At 35.6% G+C, this 9,618-nt stretch overlaps 1 long non-coding RNA gene across 1 annotated transcript; it reads left to right on the top strand.

The window, feature by feature from the left end:
* Positions 1-400: 400 nt before the first annotated feature.
* LOC112678416 (uncharacterized) lies at positions 401-8,578 on the top strand. Its single transcript, XR_003147561.3, has 3 exons — positions 401-488; positions 3,852-3,946; positions 6,578-8,578. It is a non-coding gene; the product is annotated as an uncharacterized LOC112678416 (long non-coding RNA).
* The last annotated feature ends 1,040 nt before the right edge of the window (positions 8,579-9,618 follow it).

Genomic DNA, 9,618 nt, shown 5'->3' on the forward strand with positions numbered 1-9,618 from the left:
CTGTATTTTTGGTAACATTTTATTCATGTGCTTTTAAATAATAATGAGTGACAATAATAGGAATATATTAAGAATCATTTTTCTGTCATACGGTTATCCTAAAAATTTCAGTGGTTTTCTGTGAAAAAAGATCAATAAATGCATGGTTATTTTTCTTTATTAATATATTGTTACAAGATTATATATTTCAATAGCATGCAGAAATATTCTGTACTTGGTATAAACTTTGGGAAAGGAAACATTAAAATGTGGGAATATTAATATGAAATGAATATATGAGAATCATTAAAAATAGATAATACCACAAATATTAAATATTTTTAAATTGCTTTAAAATGAAATTTTAAAACATACAAAGCATTCATTGCCATGATAGTCTTTTTTGTTGTTTTTCCTTGACAGATATTCTGGATGTAGAAAATGTTCTTTCATTTTCGTGGAATTGTTAAGAAAGCATGCAAAGGCTTCTTCAATTTGGGCACATTCGGGTATATATGCTTTATATAAGCTATTTTCTGTTCTTCCTCTTTTTTTTAAGATTTTATTTATTTATTTTACAGAGAGAGTACAAGTAGAATGGCAGGCAGAGGGAGAGGGAGAAGCAGACTCCCTACTGAGCAGGGAGACTGATGCGGGACTCTATCCCGGGGCCCTGGGGTCAGGACCTGAGCAGAAGGCAGATGCTTAACCGACTGAGTCACCCATATGAAACTATTTTCTTCTTATACCAGGAAAATACTTTGTCTGCTCGAACTGATTGTATTTGTTTGTTTCTGGTTGAAATTTGTATTAATTCCATTAATCTGTATTCACTTGTAACATATATTCAAATACAAGAAAATGCTAGGGAATATTATTGAGTAGTATTCAAATGACAAAATATCTGGATCTCCCAAGCAAGATTTATAGGAGTACAGTGAATTATGTATCAGAAAGGACTAATTTTGTTTCTAAAACTTATTTCTTGAGATACCCTTCATAAAAGTATATTATACATAAACATTAATAGTTATATTAATTGCAAGAATGACTCACTGTTAACAGCAGACAGGACCATGAATGCACATTCTAAATATGGCAATAGGTCTAAGCAATACTGGCTGATGGGATTCTAACTACTAGCTGGTTCCCTCCTGCTTTCTCCAGTCTTGGTTTTTGTGGGAAACAAAGGCAGAAGAAAAATTATTAAATTTCCTTACTACCAACAGCCCATTGACAAATCCTTGAAACAGTTTGGGTGACATTCCTCTAGGAATTCAGCTGCCTCGATGTTAATATTTTGCTAAGGGCAAAAGGAAACCTTAGCCCAACCTCCAGGATCCTTAAGTCTACTTTAACATATAAAAATTCCTTTGGAAATTTCCTTTATCTCTACCCTGCCTCTCCTTGCCCCAAGATAGATGTAGGCAATCATCTTCCAAGCATATGACCCACCAAAGAGTCTCATAACTGAGTTTTTAATAAACAGTAATAAATGACTTATTCCTACCAATAGTTAACCCCCTCAGAATCTGGGAAACCTTGTTTCCAAAATACCTGGGAGGTTTACGCTATCCCTAACTTCCTCCCAACCTGAAAGTATATAATGAGCCACTCCTCATGACCCTGGTGCACCTCTTTCTGCCCACAGGTCCTGTCCCTGTGCTTTAATAAAACCACCTTTTTGCACCAAAGATGGTCTCAAGAATTCTTACTTGGTCATCTACTTCGAACCCTAATATCTTTCCTACATCACTGGTTCCTAAAATTGTTGACCTTGGCTTTCTGCTCTGAATGTCAGTGTTTTCTGCTTTTGCTTGAGTCAGTCAATTTCTTTAAACCAGGATAGACTCTACATCTATTGTTAAGCTTTAAGTCTTGCAAAAGAATTATAATACCTTTTTGTGTATTCCTGATTTTTTTAAAATAATTTTTCTCTGAATTGGGAAAAACACTTACATTTCCTGAGAAACACCAGGAAGGAATTCTCACATGGAAACACTATGCCTCACATCAGAGATTTCAACAGATTGAGGCAAGACCTGCGAGTCCTCATTTTTTTAAAGATTTTATTTATTTATTCATGAGAGACACACACAGAGAGGCAGAGACATAGGCAGAGGGAGAAACAGGCTCCCTGTGGGTAGCCTGATATGGGACTGAATCCTAGGACCCCAGGATCATGCCTTGAGCCAAGGCAGATGCTCAACCACTGAGCCACCCAGGCACCTCGAGAGTCCTCATTTTTAACAAAATTCCCAATCACCAAAGTTTATAAACTACTAGATTGCCTTTTACAGGTGTTTTTCATTAAAGTATAAATATCTCCAGGCGGGGTAGTAAAATAAATCATTATAAATCACTACCACCTTAATGAGAATATGTTGCCTCATAGCTCTACTTTAAGGCAGAAAGCTGAAAGATTCTGAAGGAAGTGGGTTTCTAACAGAGGTTTTGGAGAAGAAAGGGTAATTATGAGACCAGGTGTAGGTGAGCATTTCTTTGGAGCATTCTGACCACCTATGGAGAGAAGAAAGCGAAGTAAATAAAAGCGAAGAAGTAGAGAGGAAGCTTATCTGAAACAGTAATTTTAGAAGATTAATTTAAGCTACCTCATCATTTAGCCCAGGCGTTTTCTACTAAAACCGAGAGCTTAGGAAAGGAAGGAAGTTAAAGGTATGGGATTGTGATCGCCTCCTGGCAGGTGGGGACATCAGGGAGTTCCAGTGGGAATAGAGCTCTAGCAGTCTGAGTTATCAGACAAATGGTTTGGTGGGAGGAGTATAACGTGATGTGGTCATCAGCCTCAAAGTGAGGATTCTAAGTTAGGGGTCTGTATTGGACCGGTAGCTACTTAAAGGAAAGCAAGGTAGGCTTTTTAGTGAAAAGATAACAGAGAGGTGCGCCTGGGTGGCTCAGTTGGTTGTGTCTGCCTTTGGCTCGTGTCATGATCCCAGGGTTCTGGGATGGAGCCCTGCATCAGACTCCCCGCTCAGAGGAGTCTCCTTCTCCTTCTTCCCCTCTCCCTGCTCACTTTTGTGTGCTCTCTCATTCTATCTCTCAAATAAATAAATAAAATCTTAAAAAAAAGAAGAAGAAAAGAAAAGAAAAGGCACTGGAAAATCCAGAGAAAGCTGCTGTTGTGTTAGGCACATTGAGTCAGAACAGCATGATGCTTTGAATCCGGAAGATCCTGTTAGAAGGTGTTTCAAATTCTTTTTTGCTGCAAATGCATCTGTGCACAGGTATTCCCAATAATACCAGGAAATTACTTATTCTGAACAAGGGCTAACAATGACAAAATGGGTTGTATTCTGTAGGATTTGGTAATTTAGCCCTGACACCAAAGTGTAGCCCATGGATCAGCAGCATCAGCATCACCTGGGAGCTTGTTACATAGCTTGTTCATAGTAAGTCCTATCCCAGGCCCGTTGTATCAAAATCTGCATTTTAACTGAATATCCAGGTGATTGCATGTCATTAACGTTTGAGAAGCCCTGGAGTAGGACAAGAAGTCTCAACCGCAACATGTTTCAGAATTAGCTGGAAGGTGAATTCAAGCAGAGAGTGTTTGATCCCATCTCTAGGGTTTCTGATCCAATTAATATAGGATAAAGCCCAAGAATTTGCATTTCTAACAGGCCTTCTAGAAGTTGATGCTAATGTTGCTGGTTCAGGTGTGAAATTTTAGGAACCACTACTTTAAGTAATATCAACTCTGTTATATAGCCTCTAGTTTCCATATTTGTCTTAATTTTTTTTTTCTTAAGAAAAAAAATAGCTTGTTCAGTTGCCTGGTTCTCCTATTTTATTTCATGCTGTATAATATGTCGGCTGTAACGGTCACTAACTGTTGGTAATGTTTCTTTCAGTTTATAGCTGCGATTTTGTTATAACATTAAAACAAGCCTCAGGATGGATGCGTCATCTACAGACACTTCTTATATGGAAATCTCATCAATCCTAGGTGATTCTTTAACCACTGAGTTCTATGCCTGATTTTATATGACTCTCTTAGCTGTAGCTGATTGGACTAGGGTAGGTCTGGAGGTTCATGGACAGTCAAGCTATATTTTGGAAAGCAGCTACTGGAAGCATATTGTAAAGAAATCTCTGTCCAAATAATAAAGATGGTGAATAATTGTACTTATTTTTTCCACTTGGAAATTTAAATTGGCTGTATAAGGAGAGAATTTTACAGGTTTCAGAAGGACAAGTCAAAAGATACATTGAGAATTCACTGTTTGCAGGGCTAAAGAGGCAATAAGTGTTCTTCTAAGAGCAGAATTTATGAGGAAAGGGCTAGGCTAGGTATAGAGTTTTGGAGACTTGGTTCATATTTACAAACCTCAAGTACTGAGATATAGAGGTGAATGTCAATGATACTTACCTAAATATGTACACAAATATGAACTCTATTCTCTGTTTAGGATTGAATTTGAGAATTGCTCTGTCTGTCCTGATCTTTTATTGATGATTTGGCAAATCTCACTATAGTAGGGACAGATTCTTAACATTATATAATTACTCAGCTAATAAATATAGCTGGGGCTTTGATGAAGATAACATTCTTGTGGTTATTAGTGGTCTTAGTCAAATATTTACAAAGCCCTCTACTTTCTGGCTCCCTCTTAAGTGTGCAGTAGATTAGTCAGGATTCTAGGAGGAAAAAGATGACACAAACAATAATTGAGAAATGTTTAATAAAAATATTACTGTTAGAGTTTACAGAAAGCAATAAATGACAAGACAGAAGGCTAGAGCTAACAACGGGAGAGATCTGTTATCCCCAGGGCTGGAGGGACAAGGGGAGGGAATGGTTACCTGGTTTCAGAATCTGAAGAGGGTAGCTGAATGGAGAGGGCTACCTGCCTGGAAATTGGGAACTCAGTGGGTGAACACAGTTTATCCACAGTGACCCCAGAGGGAGGGACATACGGGAACAAATAATGCAACTCATTCTCTTGCCTTCCAGTTACTTGCTGGCACCTTCCAGTGTTTGAACCCATTTGGAAGTCCTAGGACAAGAAAGCAGCCTTCTGCATGTATAGAAGTGTACAGAATACATCTAGAGAAATGAGATACTTAGCAAAGATGTAGTAGAGTAGATAGTTCTCCACAATGACTCCTGAGAAAAAGTAATATATATCACTTCTGGGACAGAGCATTTAACTATTGGTGCAAGACCCTTCAGAGCTCAAGAGTTATTTCAGACTGTGACTCCTTTGTCAGTCTGAGTTGTTGGGTAATGACACCCAGAACAGAGCTTCCAGTTAACTCTTGATGGGCATACACTATGAATGGGCATAAAATATGATGTGCATATAATATGAATAAAAAATGAACCATCTAAAGTCACTAGGATTGTGGGATTATCTGTTATCACAGCATAACCTATATTACTAATACAGATGTTGTTACCAGTAACTGGTGTATTGTTATAACCAAATAACTACAAAGTCTGTCATTACTTAGGAGACATAATGTAAAATAAGGGAACTACTATTTGAAGCTGGAAGGATGGTAATTCATATTATTTAGTGGTTAAATATATGGTAAAACCATAATCTACATTCATCTGCCAGGCAGATAATATACCAAATGAAGTTGTAACTTTAGGGAATAAAGTTGTAACAGAAAAGTGAATGGATATGTGGGGTTATAGTAATATTATATTGATATTTGACAGAGAAGGATGACAAGAAAGAGGGAGAAGAGAGAGAAATCAGGTAAAGAGAGATACTGAGAAAAATGAGAAAGAAGAAAAGAAGTAACCAACTTGCAAGAAGTAATTAAAGAAAATAGTTAAGAATTGTAGCCACAGAGTCTTGTAAGAGGCAGCTAATTCTCATCCAAAACTGGTGAAAAGTAAAACTGAGACAACTTTGACAAATAAAGGCCAATTAGAATTCATTCTGTGGCAAGTTTCAAACTTAAAATATGGCTGCCACCCTCATTGTAAAGTCTCTGAATGGATTAAAAAAATCTTACAGCAATGGTCCAAATTAGGCTATAGTATCCAGGAGGCATAGTCATTTGAACAAAATGACTGAGAGAAAAGAGATTAAGCATGTGATTCTCCCAAAATCTGAAAGGATCAAGTATCTTGTAATTAAGGCAGGAGAAAAAAGAGGGTTGGAGGGATAAAATATCAAAGAAAGAATAAATCTAAGAAAGGATGACTTAAAAATGATGGTACATATGGAGCTGACTTAAATAGGGAAAAAGTCTACGAAGTTTTAAAAGAGTTATATTGCTAAATAAGCCATAAGCTTTGACTAAAAATTCTGTGACAATTGTGCGACTGTTGTTATCTTGTCCTTGTATCACCATTGGATATTGGGTTGATGTTTGTAGATAACTTTTGAGTTCATTGATCTTCAGATCAAGAGGAGCTAGACACACTTGATGTAAAAGAGATGCTGAGTTTGCATTTGATGCCAAGCCTGGATGGGTTGTGGAATTGATTCCCTGCAGGGAGAGGATAAATATTTCTTTTCTGAAGGAGGGAGAGGAGTTGAGTATTTGGTAAGTATGTTTGACTGTAGTATTCATTAGTGCTATTTGGCAAAAGTTTTTTTGTTTCTTTTCCTTCTAGGAATTCATTAACTTCTCAGAACTGGTCATCCTGACCGTGTAACTGGATGCAGCCAGGTGAATAGTTTTGGCCAGTGAGCTGTGAGGAGGAGATGAGGCATGAAAATTTCTGGCTGACACAAAATTCTCCAAAGCTCTTTACCTATGTCACTGGGACCAGCAATTTTCCAGAGAAATGGGCCCTGCAATTTGGATCCAGAGTAAGAACAATTCAGAACAAAGAACCACCTTGATTCACAATAGACAGGTAATATGAATGAGAAATTTTCTTATAGTATTTTAAGCCTCTTTGATTTGGGAAACAATCTGGCACAGCAGCATAACATTTTTCCTGACTGATATAAAAATAGTTGATTCTTGTGGGGAAGTAAGATTGAAGTAGAATATCCTTTCTGAAAAGAACTTTTTCTCACCATATATTTAAGGTTGAACAAGGAATTTACAGATTATGACTCTTTGTAGATTATATAAATCTTGTTTCAGATAATAACACGATAGAGTTAAAATTAGCTGTTTTCATTCCTAGGTGAGTGTGGGATGGAGATGGTTATATAATTTTGTGAACAAAGTTGTTTATAAAATTGACCTTATAAAGCTGCTTACAGCTGACAATAGCTCTTATATTTCATGTTTATATTGTAAGTCAGTATATCACTAGGTGAAATACTGTTTATTTGCATCTGAAATTTCTTTTAAAGATGCTTCCTATATCAAGGTATAGTACGATCAACATGGACACTTACCTGAGCATCCACACTGAGTGAATATGATCTGGGCTGTTTGCGGAATTCTTTCACAGTAGCTCTATCCAGGAGATGTTCATCCACAGAAAGACAAAATAAAAGGGTGTCTCAAGGTTAGAACATTCATCCTCCTTAGCTAGAGTACAGATAAAGTAGATTTCTCTCCTATATGAGTGCTCTCTGAAAGCATTACTATTGCTTCATCTCTATTCATGAGAACTTTAAAAGACAAATTCTAGAAAGAAGTTGTCTTTCTTTACATTGGCTTCTTTAAGGCTCAAAGACTTGGAATTCAGGACAGAATGAAAAGCATTTCAAATACCGTATCTACTGGCATTGGAGGAAAAAAAGGTTTTATTCCCCCATGAATTGTCATAGAAGGAAATGAAACTTGCTAAAAACATATCTGCTATAAAACTATAACAGAAAAGAAAAAAGAGTACTATTTTTCTGAACTTTATCATTGTAATCTTTCTATGAATTCTATTAAACTGAGATCCCTGCAGAAATGACATAATTGGCCAATATATTTGTGGTGTAGGTTGCATAAATTTATAGAAATTATTATGGTTAGTGCTGTGAAATGATTTAGTTGTTGCCTTTCACTTACTTTCTTCTTTCAATGTAACTAAGCACACAACAAACTTTTAAAACCTGTGCAACAAGGGGAAATGAGTATAATATGACTGGGAATTTTGAAATAAAACTTTGTAAGAGATCAGCACTGGTTTATCCAAACATTTATCCTATTAGTGCTTTCTGGTGTAACAATTAGAGGTATTAAAAGTTCTAATATTACTTGATAGACATTTGCATGTTTGGAATAGTAAATATGGTAAAATGTTGCAAGTTACTGCCTCATATTCATTAGTATTAAATATTTGTGAGGGGTAATTATCTTGAATTTCTAATAGAGAACAATAAGTACAAGTATTTTTATTCTAACACACATTTTACAGCATTGGGCACTTATGGTTTCATAGTTTCAGTAGGTTAAAATAATACTAATTTAAAACAAAATAGGTAGAAGTATTAAATACATCTATATATACTGAACTAAAGGAAGATCTATAATCTTAGGAAAAATTTAAAATAAAAGTTCAAATTAATGGACATAGTATGATCTGATTCTCATAAAAGTAATGTAATCTATATATATCACGTATCATACATTATATGTATATGTTATATATTATATACAAATCTGTATAGCTATAGGTGATACATGTTCGTACATATAGGGACCAAAGTAGTGGTTATCCAAGTGTGTCTGCAGATTCTTAACCTTTTTTTTTAACATCCCCCTATAGTTTTACTTGTCACTGAAAGCATGTAATACTTTGTAATTCAAAAAAGTAATAAAGAAAATATAAACAATTATAAAACAGAGAACAAGTGAAAGGATCAAGTATGCCTTGGTATGTTTGTGTTTGATAAGGTATGCCTGCTTTTTTCCCTTTTATTCGTACTAAGTATAATTAAAATCATTACCTGTGATATCAACCCAAATATAATTCTCTGAATTACAGTTTTAATTCATTATTATTCAAAACAAATTTACTAAAGTTCCATGCCTATTTTGGCAGTTTAAATAATTTAATGTTTAAAATAAGTTTAAAAATGCCCAGTTATACAGAGAATATATTATCTTTACCCCATTAAACTTTGCTAAAATTTTTTAAATTTAACTTAGCCTTTCTGTAAACCATGAACAATTTTCATTTTTGCCCTTTAGAAGAACAATTTGTGTTATGAATATTTTGGAAAGTGGTTCAGCTGTTTAGATAACAATAATAGATTTTCCTCAGTAATTTTGCTTTTTGGAGTTTAATCATGCTCTAAAGCACACTTAATTTGTGGATTAGAGCTTTTTGAACAACACAATTACCAATACAATTACAGAGTCCTGTGGAAATTATTTGCAAGGCAAAGAACAAGGGGGTCAGTACAAATGTTCCAGGCAGTATCAGTGAAGCAGATGCGATGGATATATGATCAGTAGCCAAAAGCCTATTCTTAAATAGAACTTGTTCGTGTATTTTTTAAAAAGATTTTATTTTTTTATTCATGAGAGACATAGAGAGAGAAAGGCAGAGACTTAAACAGAGAGAGAAGCAGGCTCCATGCAGGGAGCCCAACGTGGGACTCGATCCTGGGACTCCAGGATCATGCCCTGAGCTGAAGGCAGACGCTCAACCACTGAGCCACCCAGGTGTCCATGTTTGTGTATTTTTGTATTCATTTATTTGCAAAATCTTTGTTGAACACCTACTGTGTTTCATGCACTGACTATATGCTA

Source organism: Canis lupus, chromosome 29, assembly GCF_003254725.2.
Source record: "Canis lupus dingo isolate Sandy chromosome 29, ASM325472v2, whole genome shotgun sequence".
Lineage (NCBI taxonomy): Eukaryota > Metazoa > Chordata > Mammalia > Carnivora > Canidae > Canis > Canis lupus.